Source organism: Micromys minutus, assembly GCF_963924665.1.
Source record: "Micromys minutus genome assembly, chromosome: 21".
In the NCBI taxonomy this organism is placed as follows: Eukaryota; Metazoa; Chordata; class Mammalia; order Rodentia; family Muridae; genus Micromys; species Micromys minutus.
The window spans coordinates 18300393-18314771 of record NC_137956.1 but is presented as its reverse complement, the minus strand read 5'-3'; the positions used below and the strand labels follow the sequence as shown (position 1 = coordinate 18314771).

At 37.7% G+C, this 14379-nt stretch overlaps 1 pseudogene across 1 annotated transcript in view; it reads left to right on the top strand.

The window, feature by feature from the left end:
* The window catches only part of LOC308434199 (large ribosomal subunit protein mL40-like), a 30234-nt pseudogene extending 16384 nt beyond the window's left edge, over positions 1–13850 (top strand). Inside the window, exon 3 of the transcript in view lies at positions 13267–13850. The product of the transcript in view is annotated as a large ribosomal subunit protein mL40-like (transcript). The remainder of the gene's footprint in view (positions 1–13266) is intronic.
* The last annotated feature ends 529 nt before the right edge of the window (positions 13851–14379 follow it).

Genomic DNA, 14379 nt, shown 5'->3' with positions numbered 1-14379 from the left:
TGTCCAGTAAGCGCATATCGTGAAGACAAAATACTGTGGAACAATGGGATTATTTTTCTTCAATAAGATGTTTGGATCACATGGGCTTTAGAGAAAGAGAAAGACATAGGACAAATGCGGGACATAGTGAGCAAATTCTGAGAATGATCAGTAAATGGGACACAAAAACTTTGTTTAAAAAAAGACCAACCAACCAACCAAACAAACAAATGCTAGACATCCCCTACTTTCTGTCCTCTGAGTGCTGGGAGGAGAGTTTGCATACATTAAAGCCACCAGTACATTAAAGTCCTGCAGGCACTGCCAGGGTGGCATATAGAGTTAAGGTTAACTTCTAACAAGCCAGTTGAACAGTGTGTGTGTGTGTGTGTGTGTGTGTGTGTGTGTGTGTGTGTGAGCTTCCTTGATGCAGTATAAATGCAATGTGATTGCTCTTAAAATCGATGGTGTAGTACCTCTATTACAATGTTTATCCTGACGGATGGGTGGGCAACCGTTCAAGTGATCTTCTCCAGCCAATATCTGGTTTATCTGGTGATTCATTCAATGGCCTTCCATTCTTCATTCCCTCAGCGTCTTCGTTAAAAGTGAACCAAATGTCTTTGAAATTGTAAGCACTTGGTTGAGGATTATCCCTGTAACAAAGGGTAATTGTGTCTGTCTTTTAAAAAACTTTCATTTGATTAGCAGATGGGAGGCACTTCAGCCAAATCATGAACACAGACCATTTCTAAGATGAGTTATCTATGATAGAGAGGAGTAATTTATGTGGAAACTATGATAAGTCCTTTGAGCAAAGCAGTGATAGTGCAATATCAATTCATGTAAGTACCTTGGAGAACCAGACCTGATGCAGTGATGGACAAGACCAGAGCTTAATTGAGCATCAATCTTTCTATGTTGCTCTCTTTGTCCCAATTCTATTTAAACATAAAGTTCACACTAGTACCACAAAGATAAAATTGGGGCCACTGGACAACTCTTTCTTCCTCTTCTTAAGGTATTGGAAAAATACATTTCCTTCCCTAGTGTTTACTATTACTCATATCTAGAGCTGGTATGTTGGCCAAGTGTATCTTACTGGCGCAGAGAAATAGAAGCATAGTCTAGAGTCAGTCAGGATTTACTGAGGTTATCAAAAGACGTGGTGCTTGAGTTCATTGAAGTACTGGTGGGATTTCATCAGGGGAAGGCTTTATGTAGAAAAGTATAGGTCGGATTAGTAGGAGGGACCAGTTTAAGAAAGAGAACAAAAAGTATATATATATAACACAAAAGTTCTGAAATGAGTGAATCATAAATCATACTTTAACACATAACAAATACTTTGTAAGGGTTTTGGTAAACTTTTTGGATGTATTCTAAAAAGCATTAGGGATAAATCAATGGTTTCAAGCAGAGACCACCAAGTCAATTTATAGTTGCTTGATACTTTTGGATACTATGTTGATTGCTAGCAATTCTCTTCCTTGTTTTCTGGTCTCTACTTAATCTAACTGCTTTCCTTGTAAAGTAATTAGTTTCAGGTACTTTCTAAATGTAATCTTAATGTTACTTAATTTCTCCTTGACTTTTCTCTCTATCAATGGATCTGTTGTTATATTTTTATCTTTATAGTAAACCAGAGGGATGAGGCTTCTGACAGTAATTACAAGGAAAAATTAACGTGACATTTGTTGGTTGAAAACTCTTTTATTTTTTCCTTCAAATAACATGTATGTCTGTAAGTTTTGCTTAGGCCTTTAACTTCGTCATCTCTCATCCCTGTTTTTGGTATTTAGGACTTCCACCTCTGCCAAGAATAAGCAATCATAATTGGAGCTGTGTTTTGAGGTTTCTACAAATGGCCAAATGATTAACCCACTGTGACCTCCAGGTCTTTTCAGATGACCTATGTAGCCATTCCTTTGAGAATGCAGGCTCACATCTAGAAATGAAAGCAGAGAACCTGGAAATGTTGGCCCTAAAAACTAGAATTCCTTCCCATCCCCTTGAATGTCTGTGCCAGGCCCAATACAAAGCAGGAAGAAAAAAGATATCTTTCAATAGTAAAAAATGGATCTGGATATTTTTGTCAATGAAAAGAGACCCTATGGCATATTTAAAAACTGTTTTTCTCAACTAGAAGAAAGCTAAAAGGCTTTGGCCATAATGGAGATTGTGTTTAAAAAATAGGTATGCCATTTCAGATATACCTGTACTTTGGCCTCTATCATGGGTGGGATAATTCTGAGAATGCCAAAATAGTGAGCAATTAGGACAGAGTTGATTCAAGCCTAAACCTTACTCCACGCTTTACTGCGGGTAATGTTGTGCAACAGCTCTGAAAGCTACCTTTATAGATTAAACTGACCAGCCATCATCCTGAGTAATTAGTACATGAGTTCTATGCTATATTTTGCTTTTTACTTGTTTCTCCCTCCCTCTCTTCTTCCTTCCTGCTTTTTCCCTTTTTCTCTTTTTTTTAATCTGTCTCTATGTGTTTTTCTTTTCCTTCCTCTTCAATACTTATTGTTAATAAGCTATCTATAAGACATGCTTGTAGTTTGAATGCTTGAGAATAACTTATTTAAGCTTTTATGTTTAAATTTGGCCAAAGTACCAATGGCTCCCATATATTTTATGTACTTTAGAAGCTTGGGGTAGTTTTGGTAGATGTTAATAATTAGAGAAGAAACTAAATTTTTTAGTTTTCAGAAATGTAAAATAATGGAAATCTTATTTTAACTTTTAGAAATCAATATGCAGAAATGAAAAAATATATTTAATAAAAGTTAATAAATCTCTAGACAGCAATATTAACAGATTTAATTTGGTACTCATGTATTTACAATGAAAATAAAATAAATGTATAATCAGCATGTAGTTATTATTCAGGTAAAACATCAAATTTCATAAACCCGTAATGGAATATGATTATATTCAGGGGAATACTAAAAAATTAAAACTCTGATGGAATTAGATTTGGGACCTTGTCTAGATACATTTTGTTCCATTGTTGCTTCCCAAAAGAAAAGTAGATTTTGCCTATAGCAGCATGTTAGACAAATTTGGAGAATGTGCATACACTGGCACACAGTCACTGACATTCTGAAATACATACACACACACAGAAACAAACACACACATGTGTACACAGGCACACGAAGGCATACAGACATGCCCCAATTCTCTCTCTCTCTCTCTCTCTCTCTCTCTCTCTCTCAATTTCTCTCTCAAACACACACACACACACACACACACACACACACACACACACACACACAGAGCATGGAACACTTATTTAGCTTCCTTAAGTAGATGAGAGTAAGGAATGTTACATGACCTTTTAGCTTCCCACACAAATGGTTTTGAGGCAAGTAACAATCCCCTTTCACCCATTTTGGAGGCCATATTCTTTAGAGAGATAATTTCACAAAGAATAAAATATTAAATATAAGTTGTCCCAGAGTTCTTAAATATGACTGCAAGCCCAAAGTAATGAAAGATTTAATCTTGAGAAACACATGTTTTTAATGCTTTACTTAGGGGCACAACCCTCCTTCCTCATGCTACAGAATTCAGATACTTTGGGTGTTGAGTACTTGCAGGTGTTCATGCAGACAGCAAGCAGAGGGCTGTGATAGGGTGGCACTATCCTATCACATGCATGCTTCTGAAGCATTATTGACTTAAACTGACTAGCATACACCATTCAAGAACAGAAAGTTAAGTAAATGTACTTCCATATACATTTCCTGTGCTTCATAGGAATCAGAATCCCAGTGTCAAAGATTATGATATACAGACAACATGGGTATGGTTGTGAAAAACATCAAGTTTATTTTGTTTGAGGTTAAGAAACCTTGTTGCAATCAACCTAGGCATACTAAAAAAAATACTAAAAATACAAAAATTTTTACATATTCTTTCTACCTGACCCCAAAGTCTTCTTTCTTGTAAAAAGTTTGCAAAGGTGAGGGAAATTTGTTAGAATTTAGGGACCAGTATTAATATGCACAATTTTATTAATATCTGTGTTCTATATTAGTGGTGATTATATTTACCTGCACTTTGGTTCCTGGTCCTGATGTATATTCATCATTATAATCCATTGCAAAAGTGTTCACTATCCTCAGTAGTGGCTACACTGTGCGTAACCCAGTTCTCTCTGCCTAGACAACTGGAAATCCCTCAAGGTTTCTGCTGTTTCCACACCATTGTCCTTTCAAAACCTGTATTTTTACAGTATGCAGACCTTTTAGGGAGACTTTACTTCATTACATAGAAGCAAATGGATGGGATATTCCTCAGTCACATTACTCTCATCCAGAACAATGATTGCAAATGAAATACATAGAAATATAAACCAGTTTCTTTTCCTAATTCAGCTTGGACATCTTGGTGCCTAAGTTGGCTGATCTGGCATTCTTTCAGACAATACTGCCATTTAAAAAGTTGATATTAACCAAACCCCATTATGTAAAAAAATTACCACTGTGATTATTTTATTCTTAGGATAATTTGATGAAAGGTAGGTATAACATACAACTCATCAAAAGACATTTGGCTTTCAAAACACTTTTCTTCTATAGGACAAGCAGAGCATATAACCAGTGATAGTCATTAAAACTAGAGAAAAATTCTAATACAAATATCTGGTAGAAGATCTTTATACATTTCCCTGCTACATTTAAAAGGAACTGTGTGTGGAAGTTAGTCGTGTACATAAAATACTATATAAATATTTCAACAATTTTATTTTTCTCTATTAAAAATCAAGTACTGGCAGGAAACACTATAATTGAAATCAGTCTTTAAAATGAAAAATAATTAAGGATTTCCCAGATCTTCAGGGTGATGCTTTAATTGAACATTTCTTGATAATTCCTCAGTTCCTTAGAGAACCCCAGAATGCCACCAAGTGGATTCTGGCCATATACACAGTTCTAGACATACTCAACATATTGTTCACAAATGCTGCACAGTGTGTAAATGAACTGAGATTCTTGGTATATCTGGGCTTCCCTCTTCCTGATATTTTACAGAGATCAACAGATCAAAAATTTGCAGACTTCCATATTCAGTACCTATATTTCTCATCAATGCATGCCATACCTAACTGGACAGCTTAAAACAAGAACATTTCAATGCGTCTCTTGGTTCTGGAGGTCAGACCTCTGAAGCACAGTATTGGCCTACATCAGGCCTGCAAAGAATGTCACTTCCTGGTCACTTCCTAGATTCTAATGGTTTGTTAGCACAGTACACATTGGCTGACAATTTCTCTATTCCAGTTTCTGCCATATTGGATTAGACAGTCACACTGATCCATGATGACGACCTATTTCCTTAATTGTGCCTGTATTCCTATTTCCAAACGTGGTCGCATCATAAGACACTAAGAAATAAGGTTTGAATGTGTCATTTTGTGTGGGATGCGAATTCAATTCAGAATAGTACATTTTTCTTTTTCCAGGTATATCAGACAACTTTCTTCTTGTAGAAGATGGCCCTTATCTGTCTCTAAATTAAGTTTTTGTGCCTATCTAAGATATCATATCACACATACTGAATACTCGGCTATAGCAAACTTGTATAGATGTTGAAGGCCAAACAAATTTCTACACGAATCCTCACTTACAATGTTAAGGATTTGACTACAGAAAAAAAAAAAAAAAAAAAACCCACAAAAAAAGGACTCTCTGTTCCATTGGTAATAGAAAGTACATATAATGTGGGACATATCCATGCTCACTTCTAATATTCATAGAGGGAAACCCTTTACAGAGAAAACATTCAGCTAGTGTAGGCCATACGAAAGAGATTCTTTCCCTGCAGTTGTATAAAACTGACTATTGCTTCAGAGAGATTGAATAGTTCTTTTCTTTCCTTTGTAAAAATAAAACAAAACGCAACCAATACAATTATCAAGAGACCTCTATCTTCCAGAGTGGGACAGTTGCCAAGGTGAAGATGTTTTTTATGATGTGGATCCAGGGAATTGTGTGAGGAAAATCAAGTTTCACAGGGGATAAAAGAAGCTGGGCTTTCTGCATTTGTTCTCAGTTCACAAACTCTGGATTGCAGGTTAGTGAGGTTAGTGATCTCCACATTAAAGACCATTAACTATATGCTTCCATTTCTGCATGTGTGAAAAATGAGTTCTCATCATGTGCATTAGAGATGCATACTTCTTCTTGGCTTATATTTCCCCATGCAATGATTTTATTTGATGAACTGAAGTTATTAAAAGTAGCCTGGTATAAGGTATCTTTTCTTGGTTCTTTCTAAATACAGGAGGAGAGTGTGTCACACTCTATTCATGCTTAGAACTAGCTTGCTTTTAATCACAGGTTGTCTCCTCAAAAGTTTCATCTTCTACCTAGAACACAGAAGCTGCTTTCATGAAATCCCAAAAGAACCATTGCCTAAAGGAGATATGAAAAATGACAAAATCAGCTAATAGGCCATTGATGTGGGGTAAACCTACAAGGGTCCACCTGTTAATAAAGATCTACAAGCAATTAATGTAAATGAGAGAAAGTCACTATGCCTCAAGTATGAGACTCTAAATGGTTATCCACCAGCAAGTAGTTAGCCCCAAAGCCATGTGTACGTATATGTGTGTATGTACCTGTATATGTACATATAAGTAAAATAAAAAGCAGGATAATGCTTATACATTACAAATATTTAAATTTAAAGAGAGGGCTTGGGCAAAGTTGAAAGAAAAGGAGACAAGAATGATATAGTACTTACTCATCTATAAAATTCTCAAGGAACTGTAAAATATTTAAAAAGAAAATCAGTTTTTAAATAGAAAATAAAATGTTGATATATGAGAATCATGGGGTCTTAATTTTGAATGGAAATCATAAGTCAACAATTATACATATTTAGCTATTTTTTTGTGAATGACATTCTTAAATATAAATGTCCAGAAAGTATCCTACTAGTAGAACCTGTAATGAGATTTTGAAAAGTCTATGAAATGAAAGAGAAATTGTAAGGAGAAGCTTACACAGTGGGGTTGTGAGTTCCTGTGTCTATGTGGACTGTATTATTTAGTTGTGATTGGTATAAGGAGATTTGTTGTACAATGTGCTGACAGCTGCATTGTGCATTCCACTGTGTAATGGGGTGTTTCTTATTTCATTCAGATGTTCTGTTCTGTTCATATACCTTGGTAACAGCAGGAAACATTGGTCTCTCTGTTTATCGCACTATTTAGAGAGAACCAGGTAAGACCATCTGTCTGATAATCTCTGCATATCCTTCTTAATCATTCATAACTGTTTGTGTGTGTGTGTGTGTGTGTGTGTGTGTGTGTGCCTACCAATGCCAAACAACAGCCTTGGGTATAGTTTCTCAGAAGCCATCCACTTTGAATTTTGATATATAGACTTCCCATTGTCTGTGAATACATTAATTATAGACATTTTTAGCTGCCACATAGGTGCTAGGAATTGAATCTGGGTCCTCAGGAAGATCAAAAAGTACTCTTAACCACTGAATCAATTATCTAGCTCCACAACTGATGTTTTTCTCTCCTCCCTTACATTAAATTTTCTGACATTATTTTAAAAAATAATTCATTAAATCAAAAAGTCATTATCAATGTTACTGTGCTGTGATTATTGTTTCTCTCACTCTAAGAGATTATATGCTTATTCATATTTATTAAGTAGCAGAGAATATTGAATGGTTTAGAAATATTTTCAAAAAAACATGACAGCAACTTTTAATTTTTATACTATTTCTGTAAGCGCAAACCATGAGACTTTCAGCTCACAAATTTTTAATTTCAAATATTTTGTTCTTATTAAATTGAGAAGTACTTGATTTTAGGTTTTTCAAGGCTTAGCTTTTTTGTTGTTTAATATGACTAATATTTCTGGAAAAAAAGCACAAAAATGATTTGCTCTTTTTCTTGAGGTAAAACAATCTGATGATTCAGTCTTTAAATTATGTTCAGTGGGCTGCATTTCAATTAGCATCTCAATGACACAGTCATGGTTTGCGTAGTGAAGTGGTAAATTTGAGTCTTTGCTTGTTTTTGCCAAAATTTTAATGTGAAATAAAAGCCAAACTGTGATTTTTCTTGTGGACTTACAAAATGTAATAGATGCACACAATGCATATCCTCTCAATAATCTTAAGTTTAAATAAATAATGTTCAAAATGTCTTACTTAGAACAATGGAGCTCTTGGGTAGGATTCATGGTACAATGTGGAGATATATATATATATATATATATATATATATATATATATATATATAACTCAAATGTCATAAAATACCTTCATAAATGTTTCCATAAAGTTGAGTATGTACTTTTTCTACTTGTGTGTTTTTAAATTTTCCACTAGAGATGCATAAGTACAGAATTGAAGCTGGTTTTAAAGATGTAAAGTGGATGGATTCTCTTCAGTGCTCTCAAAGCCTTTATGAGTTGCTCTCCTCTGGACACTTGTGGTGCATTTCCAGGAGATTTTTTTCTTCTCTCGAACCTGCCTATTGACTCTCTACAACACAAAACCTTACCTAGTAACTTATTTTTGTTCAAATAATTGCTACTTGACAGATCAAATGTAAATGTCTGACCTATTGGTAATTTGATAAGAGTTTATTTGATACATGAAAATAATGGCTGTTTTGATAGTGGTTTAGTACCTAGGAACGCTGGTGGGTTGGTTGGCATTGTTGTTCTTATGGGGTTGCCAGACCCTTCAGCTACTTCAACCCTTTCTCTAACTACGGAGGATCTCATTCTCTGTTCCATGGTTGGCTGTGAGCATCTGCTTCTGTATTTGTCATGATCTGGTAGAGCCTCTCAAAAGACAGCTATATCAGGCTGCTGTCTGCCTGTACTTCTTGGCATCAGCAATATTGTCTAGGCTGGATCTCTAGGTAGGGCAGTCTCTGAAAGGTCTTTGCTTCAGTCTCTGCTTCAAATGTTGTCTTTATATTTCATCCTGTGAATATTTTTGTTTGCCCTTCTAAAAAGGACTGAAGCATCTGCCTTTTGGTTTGCCTTCTTCTTGAGCATCATGTGGTCTATAAGTTATATCTTGGGTAATCATAGATTTTGGGCTAGTATCCACTTATTAGTGAGTGCATATCAGGTGTGGTTTTTTGTGACTGGGCTACCTCACTCAGGATGATATTTTCTAGTTCTATCCATTGCCTAAGAATTTCATGTAGTCATTGTTTTTAATAGTTGAGTAGTATTCCATTGTGTAAATGTACCACATTTTCTGTATCCATTCCTCTGTTGAAGGGCACGGGGATTCTTTTCAGCTTCTAGTTATTATAAATAAGGCTGATATGAACATAGTGGAGCAAAGATTACACATGGAGTAACCTGTGGTTCCAGGTGTATATGTAGCAGATGACAAACTTGTTGGGCATCAGTGGAAAGAGAAGCCATTTCTCTTGCCAAGGCTAGATACCCCAGTGTAGGGGAGTATCAGGGTGGGGAAGTGGAAGGGGGTGGGTGGTGGGCACCCTCATAGAAGCAATGGTAGAGGGGATGGGATATCGGGTTATGGAGGGGAAGACAGCAAAGAGAACAACAACAACAACAACAACAACAACAACAAATGTTCGTGAACATATTCAGTTCTCCTATTTTGTAACACAGATCCCATAGCTGGTCTCATGCTTCTGGTACCATGTCACAGAACTGCAGGGTTCCTATGAATTCCAACCAGGTGTGTCTAAAATGCTGCATCTTCTCATCCATTGTATTAACTGTGTTAATCTGATGAATCATAATTTCTCTAAAGATCATCTCTCATAACACACAAAAAAGAAAAGAATGCCTGGATCATGAAAATTAAAGGAGTATAAATTAAGAGAACTAGGTTACACATTTTCTGTCTGTTAACTTTTCCATCTTTAGTCTTGCCTTTATCTGATGAAGATAAAGAAGGCTACCCTGCAGTATTGTAACACGAGCAACAAAGCTCACCATGTTTCTCCCATAGAACCTGCTATTCAGTGCTCACAGTACTCAGTACTGCCCTTGCTACTGAGTCACGGAATATACAGACAATGTTCTAGAAAAAAATAATTCTGATCATATTTGTAACCCGCAAAAATTAATCATTTATTTAATCTTTTAGAAGTGATTGGTCTCCACGGAGGGCTCTGTTCCAGGAATCTATAGTTATGCCCAGAATCCATAGTTATGGCTCAGCAGTCTTTTGCACTTTACATTTATTTATGTTCACATTTCTCTTCTGCTTGGAAGATGGTGCTCCGGGGTGTGAGAACAGTGGAACAGCATTTGCCCAAGATTGTTTATGGATAGTGACCTAGTTTGGTTGTTCCCAGGCTTGGTAATCTCTCAGTGTATCAGTGTGAGCACTGCCGGCTGCATGCTGTGGAACACACTGGAGGATGACACACTTCCTAAGCCTCCCTCTTACTGAATGCAGCCAAAACGCTGCACATGAATCTAAACAGATGTTTCTGTTGTTTAGGCCGATGAAGTTTATAGAGTGCATGTTTATCTTTTAAAAGAGAATGTGGAGAGTTCATTCAGTCTTGAGATCCAATCTTTCTGGACACTGGACTGCCTACTAAAGTTGGAACAGCAACTGGAAGAGCATATGAAGTCATTTGGGGGATATCAGAAAGGCTAGTCCTTTCCTAGCGGGTAGGAAAGAAGTTGTTTTGGCTTAAAATATTTTAAAAGATAGAATATGAAAAACAGTTTGCATTTTAATCAATTTCCTTAACCTTCAGTATAATAGGCATGTAGAAACCATTTCCCATGTTAGTTCAGTGAATGTACAATCAAAGCCTCAGAATTCCCAACACATACTTTTAAATGAAAGTGTCCCATATCATTATATGAGTCATCTCTGATTTAAAGTGCTGGCCACAGGAAATGAAGCCTTCACTGGTCCAATTCAGCATTTGCTGTAAGAGTTTTAGCAGAGAAGGCAGATATGAGAGGCAGTCACAGCGCAGTGCTATGAATTATGTACACAGGATTTCCCCTCGCAGATTTGTCTTTTCTTTACCACCCGTCAGATCACATTGAGATATTAGAAGAAATCAGGGAGAAGTGAGAGTGATGATGTTTTCCTCTAGGGTAATGACAGAAGGAATATCTTTGGGCCCATCTAAGGGTCTGTTTCGCATCTGTCACGGAGCGTGTCATGTCTACTCCAGCAGTGATCTGCACAGGAAGGGCCCTGCACTTGATCTAGTGTTTTGTTAGTGTTTTGAATTTATTAATGCTCTTTGATAAAAGGCCCCGAATTTGCCAACTCTTTTTGGGATCCTCAAGTTATGTTGGAAAAGAAGACTGCGTCACCGTCTTCTGAGAGAGTGGAAGAAACAAAGTTGCAGGGCTATTTGAGAGGATCTTGTGTTGTGTGGAGCAGAGATGAGAATCCACCTACCAGCCGAGGATGCTGAGAAGTCCAATAACATGGGGATTTCTCTGGATAAAGGTTGCAGCAAGAATCAGGGCAGATTATTAAGTGAGCTACTCCAAGAGGATGGTTTTGTCTTTGTCTTAATTCATCACCTACAGACTATAACTTAATGTTTAGATGGATAATGTAGTCTATGGTAGTCTTTCCAAGGGTTACTGTAATAATCATCACTCATGGAATCTTGAACTGCAGAAATAGATTATCTCATAGTTTTACAGGCCAGAGGTTTAAAGTCACATGTTGCCAGAGCTGACTTCTGGGGGCTTTAGAGAATCTAACTCTGGCCTTTCTCCTTGGCTTCCTGTGCTTGCTGGCAATGCTTTAGTCTGCAATTTGCAGATCTATTACTCCAGTTCCTCCATAACTGCACATGTATTAGGTGCTCCCCACAGTGCTCTCTGATTCAAATAGCCTTCCTTCCTCTATGAGGATTTCAGTCATTTCAGTGAGTTAGGCAATATCTTCCCAAGCATGGCCACATCGTAAATTCATCACAGCTACAAAGACCTTGCTAGAGACTTTGCTAGACTGCTTATCCCATTATAGTTTCTTCTTTTTAAGTATGTCATATTTTATTGAAAATGTTAGTGTACTATCCTGGCAACCATTTTCATCTGTATTATCAAGTTGCATGCTATACTGAGCCACTTAACACGATTACCGCCCACACCTCAGAAAACATGAATTCTACAGATTTGCTGTTAAAGCCAAATAAATATCCCAGAGATTTTCTTAAATGCTTTCTTTCAAACATACTATGGGAATAGCTGTTCTTTGTGCCACAGAAAAGGAAAATTAAGTAAAAGAGGAATATGGAAATTCTGCTTTCCAGCACTTCCCAGTGACCCCAAATGTAAGATGCATGAGCAACTAAGGTTCACTTAGAAACCTCAAGTTCTCATGAGATGGCTATAGCTGATGTAGAGCAATGCTGCTGTTTACTATCAATGCAAATACTGGCTTCCTAAGGCCTGCCATGTTCCCACTCAGGACAACCACCTGAACGAAGAACTCCTGCTTGCAGGAAGGAACCCAGGTAGAAAGGAACCGCATCCTGCTGTAATGATAATGATGCGGCCGTAATCATTTGTAATGCTCATGTGAAGGATTGCCCTGTTTGAGTTAGTTCACCCTCACTGCACTATTGCAACCATGAACCTTGATGACGTTGAATAGGTTTTGTTTGTTTCACAGAGATTTTGACTGGCTGGGTTGAGAGGAGTAGTGACTTATGTATTGAATATCAAATTTAAAATTTTAAATTTTATGTTCTCTCTCTCTTTCTCCCTTCCTTCCTCCCTCCCTCTCCCTCCCTCTCTCTCTCTCTCTCTCTCTCTCTCTCTCTCTCTCTCTCTCTCTCTCTCTCTCTCTCTCTCTCTCTCTCTCTCTGTGTGTGGTGTGTCTGCACATATGAAGACCCATACATGTCCTGGTACATAGAGGTCAGTTGACACCTTGAAGGATTAGGCTATATGGTTCTGTCATATGGGTTCTAAGAGTTGAACTCAGGTCATTTCACCAGTGCAAATAGCAAAATTTAATAAAAACACAAAAGGAAGAACAAAGTCACCAAGGCTAGTAGATAGCTAAACATTCAGTATATCTTAGAGAATTAACATATGGGGAAGGGGAGAAAGTCAGAGTTGAAATGAAGGGTTTGAAGCACAAAAGACTAAAAGGGAGTACCGGGTAGAGGCCTGACAGATCTTACAGGGTACCCCAGCTCGCACCGCCCAGGGGTGTCTGTGGTACAGACACCCGGAAGCTGTCTGCCTGTGTGGGGCATGAAAAGCCATGGCTGCCTCTGTGATGATGCTATGTGCTGCATAGGATCTGCGACCTAGGAGCAGGATCTCAGGAACCTTCCAGGCACAGGTCAGACACACCCAAGAGAGAACGTCCTTGCTGTCCTTCTGGGAGCTCATCCCCTTGAGAGCAGAATGTCTACGAAAGAGGACAGGAGACCCTAAAAGGATCAAGCATCAAAGGATCGCTTGAAAAAGAAGATCTGAAAAACTGGGGGGAAAGCCACCCAAAAACTCATTCCCGTTGAAGATTTTATTACCTCTGTGAGGTTATTGGATAAATCACACAGCGACCTCAGGAGGTGCATTCTTCTGAGGAGAATACGCAGAAAGCTCTTCTGCTGAAGAGGTGGACACTACTACGCAGCAGGAGCGTGAGAAGGAGAGGGACCATCAGAACCACCCTGGAAGCCCAGCAGGAAGCCCAGGAAGAGCAGAAACCTGAGTCTACAGAACTCTATGCAGAGGCCATAAAGCCTGACACCAGCCTATTTCCCCTTTGAGAGAAAGGGGCCACATTACCCACCACCTATCTCTAACTACCAGGCCCCTAAAGGCAGGAACAAAAACCTCACCAAGGTGTACACACAAGTAGAATTCAAAAGATAGAACTGAAAACTGCTATCCTCAGAACATGCTGGCCCTTGGAGTCTGGACTAGCAATCTAAAGTCTACTACTTTCTACAGTCATCCCAGGAACAAATAAAGGGTAATCAAAAGTTAAAAAAAAGACTAAAAGGTGTAAATGGATTGTTGAGGTGTCACAGCACTTGTCCCCAAGCCTGATGACCTGAGTTGCAAACTCACATAGTAGTAGGAGAGAAATGATTTCTTCTAAGTTTTCCTCTGACCTGGAAACACATGCTTTGATCACACACCCACACACACACACACACACACACACACACACACACACACACACACACACAATATGTAGTTATAATAAAAAATTCAAAGATAGAAGTATCAAAGGCCAGGGAAAGACAGGATCCCTGACATGAATATTATCTTTCAACAGTGGCATAGAAAAGCGATCTAAATCCATTTACAATTTTGGATAATCTCTGTGCAAAGGTAAGAAGCCCAATCAATGTGAAACAATGTGGAAAGAGAGATTAATCAAGAGAAACTATGATAT